A 17,340-nucleotide genomic window follows, 5' to 3' on the forward strand; every position below is an offset into this window, starting at 1 on the left:
ACACAACATAAGTTTAGTTTTTTAAGTGTTTATGAGAAAAGATTGAAATTTACAATGTATGACTTCAATATTGATATGCATATTCAGTAAAACTTTCAACTCTCTACCTAAAAAATTGAGGATTTTAGATATTTCAGTTGCGCATCGCCATAAAGAAAAATACCCATTACTAAATAAGATATATATCTTGATAACAATTTACTAGAAAGAGTTAGGCCTAATTCGTTTAATTACCTTGGTTATTCACTTAGGCACAGAACCGATATAGGCATTCCAAATAAAATTATAAAAGTTATAAAAACATTAGCCACAATAAATTCAGTTGATAAATGAAGTCATCTTTAATATAGAAATATACTAGAATATTTTTATAAGACTCTAGCTCGACTTATCTTGGCTTATGGTAGCGAAGCATGGACCATCAGGAAATGTGATGTCTCTAGAATTACTGCAGCAGAAGTGAGGTTTATGAGCTGGATTGTTGGTTCCTCAAAATGGGATCTTGAAAAGAATACAGACAACTTGGTAGAACTAGAGATAAAACCCGTGTTAGAGTACATTGGAAAACTAAGGAAAAATTGGAGTGATCATGTTGAAAGAATTAAATAAAGTAAGAAGCCTCAAGAAGATCCTGGTGTATCGTCTCAGAGGAGAACAGATCGGACGTCCGACTGAAAGATGTCACGAGACCGTAAAAGATCACATGGTCCAATACTTGACTGGTAGAAGAAGAAGAAGAAGAAGAAGAAGAAGAAGAAGAAGAAGAAGAAGAAGAAGATGATGATGATGATGATGATGATGATGATGATGATGGTGATGTTGATGGTGATTTAACAGTGTACTGGAATCATTCGTACTTAATTTTCAGCCTTGAGTTTTTGCAAGAATAATTTGTTGCAAAATCTTTCCAAGATTTCAATTATCCTATTATTTGAAAGTGTAACCCCATATTGTAATTAAGCTGCCTGTAAGTCGCAGTATCTACTAATAATAAAGGAATTCTTTAAGGTTTGATATCATCGAACATGATAAAATATTAAACAAATGGATCGATAATTTTCATTCCCTGCTTAGAAAGCTGTACTTAAAAATTTAATACCTGTAATTTGAAATATGACAAATATATAATTCATCTTGAAATGAAAGAAAAAAACCGCCTTATCTTCTCGGTTTTTTTCAAGCAGCGTTCATTATTCAGTTAGATATATTTCTGTAAAATTTAAACCTTCCTCATTACTTTCATGGCACATCTTTCGCATAGGTCTTAAGATAATCAATACAGTACAATTTCGTGATTCACAAAAGTATCTATGGTATTTTAGTTCGGCTTCATAGACTGAAAGAAATGCCAAGTTTCGATGCAGAATTATCAAAGTTTTAAGTTAAGATAAAATTTTGATAAGCTCGAATCTCGATTTTGTTGTTCCGATGTATGAATCAAGCCATTATCATTATATTATTAAGCGGGATCATTTTTTATGAAATCTAGTCCTTCGATCAAATGCACAATTAGTAGAAGTAAAAAAACTTTGGTAGACATTGTAAATAATAAATGTAGCTCTTCTTTGAAAATAATTGCAACAAATTCTCCTTTCGGCATAATTAATTATTGCTCTGAAGAATTTACATTAATATTATTCATTGCATCTCCTAATATTTCTCCTTACAAATGTTACATAGTGCTTATATTATAATACAGAGAGGCAGCGAAAAGTTACCGCACTATGCAGGGGACGTCGGGGAACAGATTGCCCGCAATCCATTGCTCGACTCACCGGTAAGCTGTAGCAGCGCGGGCGGGAGTTCAGTTTCATTACGATAGATCTAAAATTCCCGAGTCGTGTTGCATTACTACAATTTTTATTGAACATTATTTCTGTTATTTATGTTCGCTATTAATATGTATAGTATTTCACAACGGATATTTCTAGTTGAGACATTTCTCCTAAAGGAAAAAATCGTATGACAGTATCGTTCGCAAGTTTCTACGTCAGTTCCGTGATGCTGCAATGTCTTCGAGACAATACATAACCATGTTATTCAAAAAATATCGACAAACAGGGTTTGTTTTAAACAAAAAGAGAGAACCACAGAAGAGGATATTAACAGAGGAGAAGCTTGCAGATATTCAAGCAAGAATTGAAACTTGCACGAGGAAATCTTCACGTCGATTGTCGCAGGAGTGTGGTATTTCACAAAAATCTGCATTACGGAGACTGAAAATGATACACTTTCACACTTGGGAGAGAGTTGGGTAGTATCGGACATCGGGTAATATCGGACAGTGCATTTCTTTTATCTACCACCAGATGGTAGCACCTGAATAACATGGTTACGTTTCTGTATGCGACATCACAGAAACGTAACAATGTCATTCAGGTACTATCATCTGGTGGTAGATGAAAGAAACTCACTGTCCGATATTATCCGATGTCCGATACTACCCAACTCTCCCCTACAAAGTGTTAGTGGTTCATCAGTTAACACGACGGCCAGCGTAAGTTTCTGTCGGTGGAGAACTTCAAAACAGAAAGTGTATAAAAACAATCCACATACTCTTGAAGCCCTGGAGACTGAAATCAGATGAGTGATATCTGAAATTTCAGAGACGGAGATACGAGTGTTTCGGAATTATTGTTAACAACGTTTGTATCGAGAACATTGGACATCATTTTCAACAGCTGTTTTGATGAAAGGTAAGATCTACATCAGTTTTCAACTTCATTTATTCATTCATTCATTCATTCATCAGGTAACTAATTCTTTCATTAGGCAACTAATAATTTAGGCCTATCGCAATGAAACTGAACGTCCGCCCGCGTTGCTACGGCTTACCAATAAATCGAGCAATGGATTGCGGACAACCTGTTCCCCAATGTTCCCTGCATAATGCGGTAACATTTCGCTGCCTCCCTTTGTATAATTGGATGACGTAGTAATTTTTAATAATAATAGAATATCTCATTCCGAGGCTTATTATATGGATTTGTAACAAGCTGTTTTTTTACGGTGATGAAACTTACAGCACAGTCCGTATAGGTCAATTTCTATCTGATGTTTTTCAAATTCATTGCTGGCTAAAGCAAAGATATGCATCACCTTTACTTTTTAACTTCGATCTAGAATATGCCATTAGAACAGTTCAGGATAACAGACAGGGTTTGAAATTGAACGGGTTACATCAGCTTCTTGTCTATGCGGATGATGTGGATATGTTAGAAGAAAATTCACAAACGATTAGGGAAAACACGGGAATTTTACTTGAAGCAAGTAAAGCGATAGGTTTGGTAGTAAATCTCGAAAAGACAAAGTATATGATTATGTCTCTTGACCAGAATATTGTACGAAATGGAAACATAAAAATTGGAGATTTATCCTCCGAAAAGGCGGAAAAATTAAAATATCTTGGAGCAACAGTAACAAATATAAATGACACTCGGGAGGAAATTAAACGCAGAGTAAATGTGGGAAATGTCTGTTATTATTCAGTTGAGAAGCTTCTGTCATCTATTCTGCTGTAAAAAAATCTCAAAGTTATCATTTATATAACAGTTATATTACCGGTTGTTCTTTATGGTTGTCAAACTTGGACTCTCATTTTGAGAGAGGAACAGAGATGAAGGGTGTTTGAGAATAAAGTTCTTAGGAAAATATTTAGTGCTAAGAGGGGTGAAGTTACAGGAGAATGGAGGAAGTTACACAACGCAGAACTGCACGCATTGTTTTCTTCACCTGACATAATTAGGAACATTAAATCCAGACGTTTGAGATGAGCAGGGCATGTAGCACGTATGGGTGAATCCAGAAATGCATATAAAGTGTTAGTTGGGAAAAATACCTTTGGGGCGGCCGAGACGTAGATGGGAAGATAATATTAAAATGAATTTGAGGAAGGTGGATATGATGATAGGGACTGAATTGATCTTTCAGAGGATAGGGACCAATGGCGAGCTTAAGTGAGGGCGGCAATGAACCTACGGGTCCCTTAAAAGCCATTTCTAAGTAAGTAATAGAATATCCAACACAACTAATACATCACAATAACTATAGCTATTCTTTATACGTTGGAATCTATTGTTTGTAAAAATATGAATTTGTCATATAATAAAATAATATGAAGGGCCCACCACTGTGGAGTAACGGTTAGTATGCCTGACTGTGGAACGAGCGCGCCCGGGTTCAAATTCTCGTTGGGACAATTTACCTGGTTGAGGTTTTCCGGGGTTTCCTCTCAAACCCATTAAGGGCAAATATTGAGTAATTTTTGACGCTAGACCCTGGACTCATTTCGCTGGCATTATCATCTTCATCTCATTCAAACGCTAGATAATCATAGCAGTTGATAAAGCGTCGTAAAATAACGAATTAAAAATATAAGATAGGTCGTAAGACAGGGATGTCACTTGTACCTTATTTATTTAATATGCACATTGAAGACGCTATAAAAATTTTTAACGAAAAGTAAAAGGTGTACAAATTAATGGCAAAGATGCACAGTAATTTGCGGATGATATTGCAATATTAGAGATTTTTTGCACTTCACCCGTCCGTAATTCGTTAACGCTATTGTTACGTCATTAATCGCAGTGGCAATGAAAATCGATATGCATAAGCTATTGTAAATTTCCTACTGTTGGAACTACATCATAACATAACAAATAATGTTCATCTCTATTAAGCTTACATGGAATGAAGACAAATGTAGCCTAAATGCATTTCAGTTCGTCTAAAACTGAAACTTAATTAAGGGTCAATGATCATATTCAAGTTAATCCATTATCTTCAAAATAATTAAAACCCATGTCTTACCGTTAAGGTGACAAAGATGATTGTAAAATAAATGTATTTTATCTTTACTTTCCAACCCCTAATGCAACATTAGTAACTAACAGAATGTAAAGCATAATTATTTACTCACATTCAGAAGTATTTTCTTCTGAACACCTTATCTAGAATGCAGTCAGATTTCCTGAAACGAAAAAAGATATCTTTGGTTACACAATAAACTTCCATTTCATGCACTTCGCCAAATAATAAATATGCACTAGAATTTAAAACAACACAATGATTAAATATCGTATTTCAATGGTAAACTTCAGGTTTGCTTTTCATAACATCTGCTCATACAGTGTCTATTTCAGATCTTCAAATTCCCCCCCCTCTACCAAGCCACAGCATTTTCTTTTATATATATTTTTTTAATATCTATACTTCCAATTATAATCACTTTCAACTCTAGTCCTCTAGGGACTCACATATTTTGGTCGCTGTATCCGAAGTCCACTATAAACGAAAGTTCTTCCTTCAACTTGAATTGAGGACAGTGGTAACAGACAAATATAACTTACATATACATACATAAGTGTTCTGTTCAAGGCCAGATCTTTCAATGCAAATCCAGCTTTCTCCAATCTTTCCTATTTTCTGCCTTCCTCTTAGTCTCCGCATATGATCCACATATCTTAATGTCGGCTATCATCTGATATCTTCTTCTGGCCCAAACTCTTCTTCTGTGTACCATTTCTTCCAATGCGTCCTTCAGTAGACAGTTTCTTCTCAGCCAGTGACCCAACCAATTCCTTTTTCTCTTTCTGATTAGTTTCAACATCATTCTTTCCTCACCCACTCTTTCTAACACAACTTCATTTCTTATTCTGTCAGTCCACTTCACACGTTCCATTCTTCTTCATATCCACATTTCAAATGATTATATTATTCGTTTCTCTTCATTTCGTCATAATGTCCATGTTTCTGCCCCATTCAATGCCACACAAAGCACTTCACTAGTCTCTTCCTTAGTTCTTTTTCCAGAGATCCACAGAAGTTGCTCCTTTTTTCTATTAAAAGCTTCTCTGGCCATTCGTATTCTCCTTTTGACTTCCTGGCTGCAGCTCATGTTACTGCTTATAGTAGGCTACATAAAGACTGTAATGTATATATGTATGTATGTATGTATGTATGTATGTATGTATGTATGTATGTATGTATGTATGTATGTATGTATGTATGTATGTATGTATGTATGCATGTGTATGTACGTATGTGTGTATGTACGTATGTGTCTATGTATATATATGTATGTATTCATGTATGTATGTATGCATGTATGCATGTATGTATGTATGTATGTATGTATGTATGCATGTATGTATGTATGTTTGTTTGTATTTATTTATGTCTGTATGTATGTATTTATGTATGTATGCATGTGTATGTACGTATGTGTCTATGTATATATGTATGTATGTATTTATGTATGTAGTGCTCGGGATTTAACAGATAGTTATTCTTCTTATTTCCAAATATTAAGTTTACATAATATTCCGAGTGTCCACAAGAAAACATACCCTTTAAATCAATTGAATTTAAATATTTTTACAGAAATTGTAAATTATAGAGAAATAAAAACCCTTGAATTATATTACTGAAGCCCAACATAACACATACAACTGGTAGTTCAGTTCCTGCTAAGTGCTTTACAGCAATATCAGTACCATACTGTTTGCTGTATTAGTTGTGGATCGTGAGTCTCTGCAAACCTCGAATTGGTAGACCAAATTTTTTATGTAATTCTACAGTAAATAGTCCAGTGTGGTTATTTAACCATAAGCTGGAGTTGGTTAAAATTATTATGGTGCTTGACGTAACAACGCAACACATAGCAAAAGTCTTGTCCAGAAGGACTATGATAATATGTAGATTCCAGTTTGAAGGAAACTTGAACTCCCTATTTTCTAAAATGAAGTACCTAAAGATCTTTGTACTTGATACAACTATGAAATCAGAATGCCTGATTTTGCAATTCTGTACGTATGCAACAACTAAATAAACTAAATTAATACTAATACTGAAATAACGGAAAAGTTAAATCAATTCTACTGTCATTGAATCTGATATATAGATAGTATCGAATTCTAATACGTGTTGATATTATTCATTTGCATCTGTTACTGGTCAACGTAAAGATAAGATTAAAATTATTATTATTATTATTATTATTATTATTATTATTATTATTATTATTATTATTATTATTATTATTATTGCTCTTAATACTATTATTATTACTAGACCTCGGACTCTTAGGTCCTAAAAATCTTAAATTAGGTAGGCTACCTAAAATAGGTTCTATCACAAATCAAAATAGGTTCTAAAATTACAAAAATAGGTGAACAAAAAATGACATTATTTCATTTCCCATTACAAATTAGCCGAAACATTTGACATTATTTCATTGTACATGTCCATAATTAGAGCCAGAGTAAACAACTAACAACTTTTCTAAGTTTTCCATTGAGAAACTGCATCGCTTCTCAGAAGCCGAAAATGAGCGTATGAATCCCCTATATCTTCTCTTACCCCGCTTAATGTTTCTTTATATAAGATACCGGTATGTAAATAGTTTTTTCTCAAAGTGGATTCAGATGGAATGCTGCGGTGGCAGTATTTCTCTAGGAAGCTTTTGAACTGGCTATTTTCAAGTGTATTGAAAGGAATGTTTGCTGCAACAGCGGCTCGACACGTATGAAATTTATGAAATAAATTATTTTCATGAAGTGTTTATGAATTAAATCTACTTAGCAAAATGCGGTAGCCCTTACGGCAAGCGTTCGTAGTTTGTTTTAATGTGAAATTTAGAAAATAAAAAGAAAATCTTTTCCGAATTACTTAGTTAGAAGCTACTCACTACATGGAGTATCCTACATTTTCGATAATTCTTAACGTAATGCCAAGTGTTACACATTTTTTTTTTAAATTTACTCACCTCTTTATGGCACACATCGCAGTGAATAATTCTTCCATCCGTTGAGAAATTAGGAAATTCTTGTATCCATTGCCGAATCAGAGATAATCTGTTACTCGGTACTTTCGGCATGTTTTACTTTCCACTAAATACAATGTCTTCGCTCTGAAATCTCACACTCTAATGAATAGAGACGAACTATGCTGCGATTGTTGTCAAGGCACGACTGGCATACAGAATTACACAGCGTTTCCATATTACCAACTATAGAAATTGGAAAATTTAAAATTAGGTAAAAATAGTTTCTAACGTGAAATTAGGTATTTTTAGGTTGTATAGGACCACCATTTTCGAACATAAATTTCCATAATTCGTATATATACAACTTTTCTTTTGTATATATCATGAGGAACAAAATAGGTTTTTACCTAAAATCCGAGGTCTAATTATTACCATCATCATCATCATCATCATCATCATCATCATCAGCTGCCAGTGTTCAAAATTTAAAATTTAGCGATAAATATAGACTAATAATACATAATGAAAATTGTTTAGATCCCAAAAGTTGTAAATGTCCACCTTTGAAAGAAGCCACGTATGTCAAATATCTGGGTATCATTATTGATCAGAATTTAAAATGGCCTCATCACATTACTTATCTTTGTAAGAGGCTTCGTAAAACAATTTATAAATTCGTTAATCTTCGATGCTACTTACCTATTAGAGTTCTTCGAAATGTTTATTTGGCCATTTTTCAGTCTATCATTCAATATGGTATAATTGTTTGGGGTGGAAGTACAAAAATTAATCTTAGTCCGTTAAATTTACTACAAAAACGAATAATTAAAATTTGTTTGAAGAAACGTTTCGATTATCCAACTAAATTAATTTATTCTGAATTTAATGTATTTAATATTGAACAAATTTAGAAGTATACGCTGTTAAAATTTTATCATAAAAATCGTAATAAGTTTGTATTACAGACACACAATTATGACACAAGACGAAATATTAATTCAACATTAGTAGAACCTAAATGTCTCACAGCTGCTGGTCTAAAGCATAGCATAAATTTTGGCCCTCGGTTGTACAATGCTTTAACTAAATTACACCCAGAACTTCTACCATGTAACCCACTAACATATAACAAGAAAATTAGAAACGTGTTAATATCTTCAATTTGATTAAATAAATTTATAGCCTATGTGTATGAATTAATCAACCTATATTATATTTGTATTCTATAATTGAAATATATATTAGTCCTACTTTCCACGTGCGATATTATTCTTCTATAGTGTTAATATTATATTATATAATTCCATTGCCGCTGTAATTATATTTTAGTTCCTATTTTATTTTACTTATTTATTTATATTATTATTTTTTATTTTAATATTATATCTGAACTGCGACCGAGCACGAGCGCTGCTCATTCGGTCTCAAATTTTGTTAATACTACTGTATCTTCTTTTTATATTGCTTGTATTATTTTATTTGTATTTCTCTTTGTTTGTTTTGTAATTATATTTCTTTATTCTGTATATTTGAAATAAATAAAATTGAAATTGAAATTGAAAATCAACATCATTAAGCTTATTATTAATTTGGAAGTTATTATTAATTTGATTTAGGTGGTGATATTTTCAGCAAACTTTCACCACATTGAAAATGTAAAAATACAAGTGTCTGTGGCTGTAAGAAGCTATACCACATTTTCAGCAATATCGGTAAAAAAAAAAATATGCTGCTGTAACGTTATCGTAAACAAATACAAAGTGATCGGTGAAATACTTTTTTCAATATCCAGAAAAAAAAAAATGAAAATCTGAGTTAGATCGAAGCCAGAGAACATTACGCTATTGTAAAAGCAAACAGCGACATACTAAAATATTGTAAAGAGAGAAACGAAACAGTACAGCATACCTTATAACAGCATACGAAAAAAATCTATTATTCACATTTAACGTAAGACCTGTTAAAAAAAAACTATGTGGATTTCAATAGCGGTCAATTTCTGATGTGACAAAGCCCTAGAAGCTTTCATTCAATATCATACGCAACAGTATCGTCAATCAATAGAGGAACGGGGAAAAGACTTGAGTTCAAACACACAACCAGTGAATCCGTCGCACGCACAGTTGGTGTCCGCGGCATCAAACCGATTGCTACAGTGTCTATAGTCGCTTCAGGAGTGACAAAGTCTTTGGAGCCGCGAAGAGATATCAAAATTCAATAACACACGCTTCAGTGAATCCGACCTCATGCACGGTTGAGGTCCGTACCACTACACCAATTGCTACATTGTTGATAATAACTTCAGAAGTGACAGCCTTCGGAGCTGTTATTGAATATCGACTTTAAACGCAACAGGAACTTCGGAGTGATAGAATCTTCGGAGCTGTTATTCAATATCAACTTCGTATTCAACAGCGGTTTCATGAGTGATAAAGCCTTCGGAGCTGTTATTCAATATCAACTTCATATTCAACAGGGGTTTCATGAGTGATAAAGCCTTCGGAGCCGTTACTGAATATCGACTTCAAACGCAACAAGGACTTAGGAGTGAGAGAGCCTTCGGAGCTGTTATTCAATATCAACTTCATATGCAACAGAAATTTCTTGAATGATAAAGCCTTCGGAGCTATTATTCAATATCAACTTCATATTCAACAGGGGTTTCATGAGTGATAAAGCCTTCGGAGCTGTTATTCAATATCAACTTCATATTCAACAGGGGTTTCATGAGTGATAAAGCCTTCGGAGCTGTTATTCAATATCAAATTCATATTCAACAGGGGTTTCATGAGTGATAAACCTTCGGAGCTGTTATTCAATATCAACTTCATATTCAACAGGGGTTTCATGAGTGATAAAGCCTTCGGAGCTGTTATTCAATATCAACTTCATATTCAACAGGGGTTTCATGAGTGATAAAGCCTTCGGAGCTGTTATTCAATATCAACTTCATATTCAACAGGGGTTTCATGAGTGATAAAGCCTTCGGAGCTGTTATTCAATATCAAATTCATATTCAACAGGGGTTTCATGAGTGATAAACCTTCGGAGCTGTTATTCAATATCAACTTCATATTCAACAGGGGTTTCATGAGTGATAAAGCCTTCGGAGCTGTTATTCAATATCAACTTCATATTCAACAGGGGTTTCATGAGTGATAAAACCTTCGGAGCTGTTATTCAATATCAACTTCATATTCAACAGGGGCTTCATGAGTGATAAAACCTTCGGAGCTGTTATTCAATATCAACTTCATATTCAACAGGGGTTTCATGAGTGATAAAGCCTTCGGAGCTGTTATTCAATATCAACTTCATATTCAACAGGGGTTTCATGAGTGATAAAACCTTCGGAGCTGTTATTTAATATCGATTTAAACGCAACAGGAATTTTGGAGTGACAGAGCCTTCGGAGCTGTTATTCAGAATCAACTTCATACGTAACAAGAACGTTATTAGAGATAAAGCTTTGGGAGTTGTTATTCTATATATTACAAACTTCATACTCAACATTATCGTCGGTCAATAGACTAACCGAAAAAAATAAACATCTTAACTGACTGTTGCATTGGTGACTGTAACTTCAGTATTGACAAGGCCTCAAGAACTGTTAACTTCGGAGTGACAGAGCTGTCGGAGCTCTTATTCAGTATCAACTTCATACGTAACAGGAACTTTATGAGAGATAAAGCCTTCGGAGCTCTTATTCTATATATTATAAATTTCATACTCAACATTATCGTCGGTCAATAGACTAACCGAAAAAAATAAACATCTTAACTGACTGTTGCATTGGTGACTGTAACTTCTGTATTGACAAGGCCTCAGGAACTGTCATTCATTACATTTATCAACTCCGTACACAGCAGTATTGCCAATCAATAGAGGCACTGCGGAAAAACAACTGAATTCTAAGGCACACAACCAAATGAATCCGTATCGTTAATCAATATAGGAATTGTAAAAAGTTTTCTGAGTTCTAAAGAACACAGCCTAGTTAATCCGCCTCACGCAAGTTGGTGCCCGTAGCATCGTATCCATTGCTACATTGATGATTGTAACTTCAGGTGTAACAAAGCCTTCGGAGCTGTTATTCAAAATTAATTTCAATCACAACAGCATTGTCAAACAATAGAGGATCCGGAAAAACTAAGTAATCTGATTTCAAAGGCTCGCAGCTTAGTGTAGGCCTACACGTCTCATGCACAGTTGGTGTACGTGATATCATGCTAGTTGCTACGATTACATTGTTGATTCTTTCCTGTGTGTCTTTGAATAACTGCCTTTCTACTGCGACCACTGACACGTCGCTTGAAGAAAGTATTGCTTATTGCGTCCTCAATATCGGCAACAGATTCTTCAGAAAGGATATAGCTGTGACGGTGCAGACGGGAAGATTGAGAGAATTTCGAACACACGGTGGGGAAACAAATCACGTAAATGACGACACTTTACTGAGGATACTTACTAGAGCTGCCACTTTCCCGCTCATAATACTTGGACACATAGACGATTTAAAATCCAAAAACAATATTTTGAAACCAGGATCTGCTATTCTAACTATTCACAAAAACAATAACGATGAACAATTCAGAGAGGTCCGCTATCATTTCACCCGATTCTATATAGAAGCATGGAATCCAGCATGTCGTCTAGTGATAATATCAGAGTCTGTCCCTTACGACACATTTACCAGAGAAGCCTGGGCATTGAAGCTTCTGATAATAGCGCTTGATTTTCTAAAGATATCTCAAGCGATTGTGCTCATCCCGCAGGGAGAATCACTGGAACCGGACATCAACGTGTACACATGGCTTCCAGACTTACAAGATGATCTTTGCAAGGGACTACCAAATCACGTCACACTTCTGGATCGTTGGGTTTCTGCAAACAGAAGCTTTCTTCGCAATGTGGACCTGTTCCCTTCCAAGAAATATAAAGATATGAAGGGTTGCACGCTTAATATTGGTATACGTGCTCTTAAACCGTATAGCAAGGTATATATTTCAAATGATTATAATTATTTTTACGATGGTCCTGTAGCAAATATTATCATGTCCCTAGCTACTGATCTCAACTTCACACCGTCCTATGAAATGACGTCCCGCCATCAGCACATAATATTTCCAGTCAGATATGAACAAATAGTTGACGGTAATTCATTTTCTATTAACTATGGACTTACTTACCCCTACTTTTCGGAAAGTATCACTTGGTTCGTCCCCGCTGGTACCCCAGTGCCTCGATGGTTGGGACTCCTCAAAATATTTAATCCTATGCTGTGGTTCTTGGTATGTATCATATATATCCTGGGATCTATTGCTTTCTGGATATTATCAAAGTCGCTTGTTCATGGTATCACTTTTGAAGAGAGTGGTATTCCCATTGCTGTGACTCTAATGGACACACTTCAAACACATCTGTCGATGGGAATATCACAGAATCATACAAGGAATATCCCTGCTTCTTTTTTCATGCTGTGGTTATTTTACTGCCTGGTAATAAACACAGCTTATCAATCATCTCTAATAGGATTCCTTACCAAGCCTGGAGTATATCCACCGATAAAAACATTCAGTGAATTGAAAGAGTCTGGAATCAAATTGATTAATGCTGTTTACGAGAATGAGAATATGACAATTTGTTGTGAAGGAAGAAAATATCATGTTTGTAGTCTATTTCATTGCATTGAGAGAATGAAAGAAAGACGAGACGTTGCGATTCTGTCTCCAAAAGTGAACTTGGAAGACTATACATTTGCTTTCTATTTTCACGGTAAAGGATTAATATCAAAATCTCTTGAAGAAGATATGGAGACAGCGTATATTAGTATCGCGGTTAAAAGGAATATTATGATAAATTGGCGAATTAATTTACTTATACAACGATATTTCAGTTCTGGAATCATTGAAATATATCAAAGAAAACAAAAGGAACGTGTGACATATATTTTACGTATTAGACAGCGGAGTGATCATCCATTTCAATTGACGGTGTCACATCTAGAAGGCTCTTTTTATATTCTCCTGATTGGTTTGCTCTTCGCTGTTGCTGTATTTTTTCTAGAGTTACTTCATCACGGTTGCAGAAAATTTTTGTTCCCTAGACGTAGCCAATGAGCGTTATAAAACTTCAATAGAATACACATATAATCGTCTTTTAATTCGCTATTCCAAGGTAAAAATCATAATTTTAATACCATGCGGGACATAGTTCAGATCGATACGCCTATCCTCCTTGAAAATTATGGGCTACAATAAATATTGAAAAGGAAAATAGGCACATGAAAACTTAGCTGTCTATATAAACTGTAAGACATAAAATTGGTTTGACGAATGGCATAAAAATTTTTGTTCTGCTAGTACTTGACTAACCCCTCTGAGTATAGCGAGCTGATAATATTATATATAAAGACGAGAATTTCATACAAATGCATGTTTTTATAGGAACATAGGACATAGCTCAAACTTAGCATTTAACCATTTCATTACTTTCTGGTTACAAATATGTGTACTTTTTTCGTGCATATTTGCATATTTTGGCCTTTTTGGGGATAAATATATACATAATGTATATTTAAGCAATTTTCAGCTCAATCACGCATAAAATAGACATTACATTCTATTTAAATGCATGTTTTAATGGTTTTGAGTGGACACCTCAGTTTCTCGATTTTTATGTCCCTTATTTTAGCTTCAGATATCAGGATTGACGAAGGAAAAGAAACCTAACTAACAATAAAATGAAATAAAATGTTAAGATTTTCACAATATGATGTTAGAGGATATTTCCCTGGGCGGAAATTCAAGTTTTCGCCACAAATAACCTAATTCACTGAACAAAAGAATCTGTAGTCCGGGATCGTGTTTATGACCATGTCCAGTTTATTTTAAAGAAATTTTGTAATTTTTTACAGAGAACAACTGTCATAGAAAATATTCGGAAACGGAATAGCAGTGCTTACCTCTTTACTGCAACAATCGCAGAATACGACATCCCCATTATTTGATCTAATAAAATCCTTTCCCTTAATTCACTGTGCAAAGAGTATACTTTTGAAACCTTTAATTGGAGGCATATTAGAACCACATGAACACACGCAAACAGAATAAACAAACACTTTAACCACTTACGAGGATCACATACTACAAAGATAGTTTAGCGAATGATTTCAATTTTAGAAGAATCTAAATTGCTACTGGTACGGAAAAGGGAGAGAGAGAGAAAGAGAGACAGAGTACCTTATTTACAATCGTCCTGAAAAAGAGTGATTTTGGCCTAAATTATTTGTCGGTATTTTTCTTGAACCTTCTATATTTTCTCTCTACTATTCTCAATATCCAACATAATAAATCCGTTTATTACACGCAGTCTGTAGAGAGTCGTCGGTAAAGTGCTGTAAAAGTGAATTCGTATGTAGGTTCATTCTAATTCAGAAAACTTTATATTCCTGCCGATATGTGTCAAACCTAAGTAGTTTAATGAATCAATGTTCATATTTTTCAGAAAATAATCTGCATCACTCCGACAGCTCTTCAGTATTGCAGTTCATCACCTACGCATTACTGTACAAAACACGCAGCATACCTAGCTCGAGTCCCCACAATCGATTGCCCGGTGACTTTTGTGTTGTGTAATACACACCTTTTGCGAATGTTCTAGACTTAATAGAGATTTTCGCACCCTCCTGGTCCGCAATCGATCAGCTATTGCTCGGTGACTTTTCTGTTGTGTAATATACATCTTTTGCGAAGGTTCTAGACTTAATAGAAAGTTCTCGTTCCCTCCTGGTCCGCTTAACGGTTAACGCGGTTGATTTTTTTTCGTAGGTTATTTTACGACGCTTTATCAACATCTTGGTTATTTAGCGTCTGAATGAGATGAAGGTGATAATGCAGGTGAAATGAGTCCGGGGTCCAGCACCTAAAGTTACGCAGCATTTGCTCATACTGGGTTGAGAGAAAACCCCGGAAAAGAAACTCAACCAGGTAACTTGCCCCGACCGGGTATCGAACCCGGGCCACCTGGTTTCACGGCCAGACGCACTAGCCGTTACTCCACAGATGTGGACTAACGCGGTTGATGTCAATGAAGAAAGCGCCAATCAGAATCATTCACTTCACGTTAATTTTCAAAAGCGGACCCGCTATCTCTAGATGGATAACATGGAAGTGAACGAAGTTTACCGTAGGCCTAATTCAGTGTTAAAACATGGCCTCTCGTTTGAGATTTACCATTCAAGATGGATAAATTATTCAGGCCGTAGTACAAGAAGGTTCAGGAAAGTATTTTTCATAGAGATCCCAACAGACAAAAGATTGAGTGAGTACTCCGCCAAGCGAAAACGCTCCTTTGTTTAACTCGCCGTAACTCAACAACCAGTAAATATTTTGAGCAGCGACCACTTTTAAAAGTAATTTCCATTCTTTCTCGACTTTTGTCTCGCTTTGACCCCATATCTAATATGAAAAATAAAAAAGTTTGCCGCTTACCAACTTTTGAATTTGTAAATGTCTATTCTGAACAAAATCACATAGAAGTTTGTATTTTTTTCTCACTTTTCAAAAAAGATTTTCATTTCGAATTTATTTCTATGCTTTCTTTACACATTGAGGTATCGACTAAAAAAAATATAGTGCGATTGATTATCATAGGGTTTACGACATGATAAATATTTAAAGGGACGGGAAATATCGTATAATATAGCCTTGCGTTAAAGTTAAAGGAATACGTGCACTGATCTCTTGCACGATTCTTTCCGAAGTTTTAAGAACGTGAACATACGTCACCAAATACGTCACTTCTGACGTCAACATAGCATTAATACACATCATGTCATACAGGAGGATACATACCTGAAATCGCTGTCTTCACCATCACTGATGATGGGAATGCAATCCCCTTAACATGTCTGATTTTAATAAATAAGGAAGCTCGACAAGTACACATGTTCATACACCTATTGTATTGTTAATTATATTTTATTGTATTTTATGAACTTTAATGAACACTGTTGAATGTTGACCAAATTGTGTATTTTATTGTCATAGCGTTAACACACTAGCGGACTAAGAGGGTGCGGAAACTCTCTAATAGTGTTTCTATTCATAAGTTATTCAGTGTTTATTAGTAGCATTTTAAAGTTGAAAAATGTATACCCTCGAATTTGCGCAAGACACAAAATAGCCTGTAAGTCACGCTAGCACAAAAATAATTTTCTTTCAACTCTAGATAATAATATTTCTCTTCATACTTTGTGTAATCGTAAAACAAAAAGAGGAGAAAAATATTGCAAGACTACAACAAAAGTGCAACAAGCACGATGTGATTTTGACAACGAGGAGAATACTACCAACGCCAAGGACTGAACCCGATACTTTCCACTCCAAACCCAGTCATTTTAGCATTTGAACTACCCAGCTGCTGTAATTAAAACTTATTTTAGCACGTTTATGCATAGTTCGTAGTTTTCCTTGGCAATAGGGCGTTTGTAAGACATTTCTTTGGGATTTGCCATTTGTCATTTTAATGTCATGGTATTGTATCACTGAGTATACTATCTTGAATGTTCAATT

The sequence above is a fragment of the Periplaneta americana genome, chromosome 4 (assembly GCF_040183065.1).
Source record: "Periplaneta americana isolate PAMFEO1 chromosome 4, P.americana_PAMFEO1_priV1, whole genome shotgun sequence".
Classification (NCBI taxonomy): Eukaryota; Metazoa; Arthropoda; class Insecta; order Blattodea; family Blattidae; genus Periplaneta; species Periplaneta americana.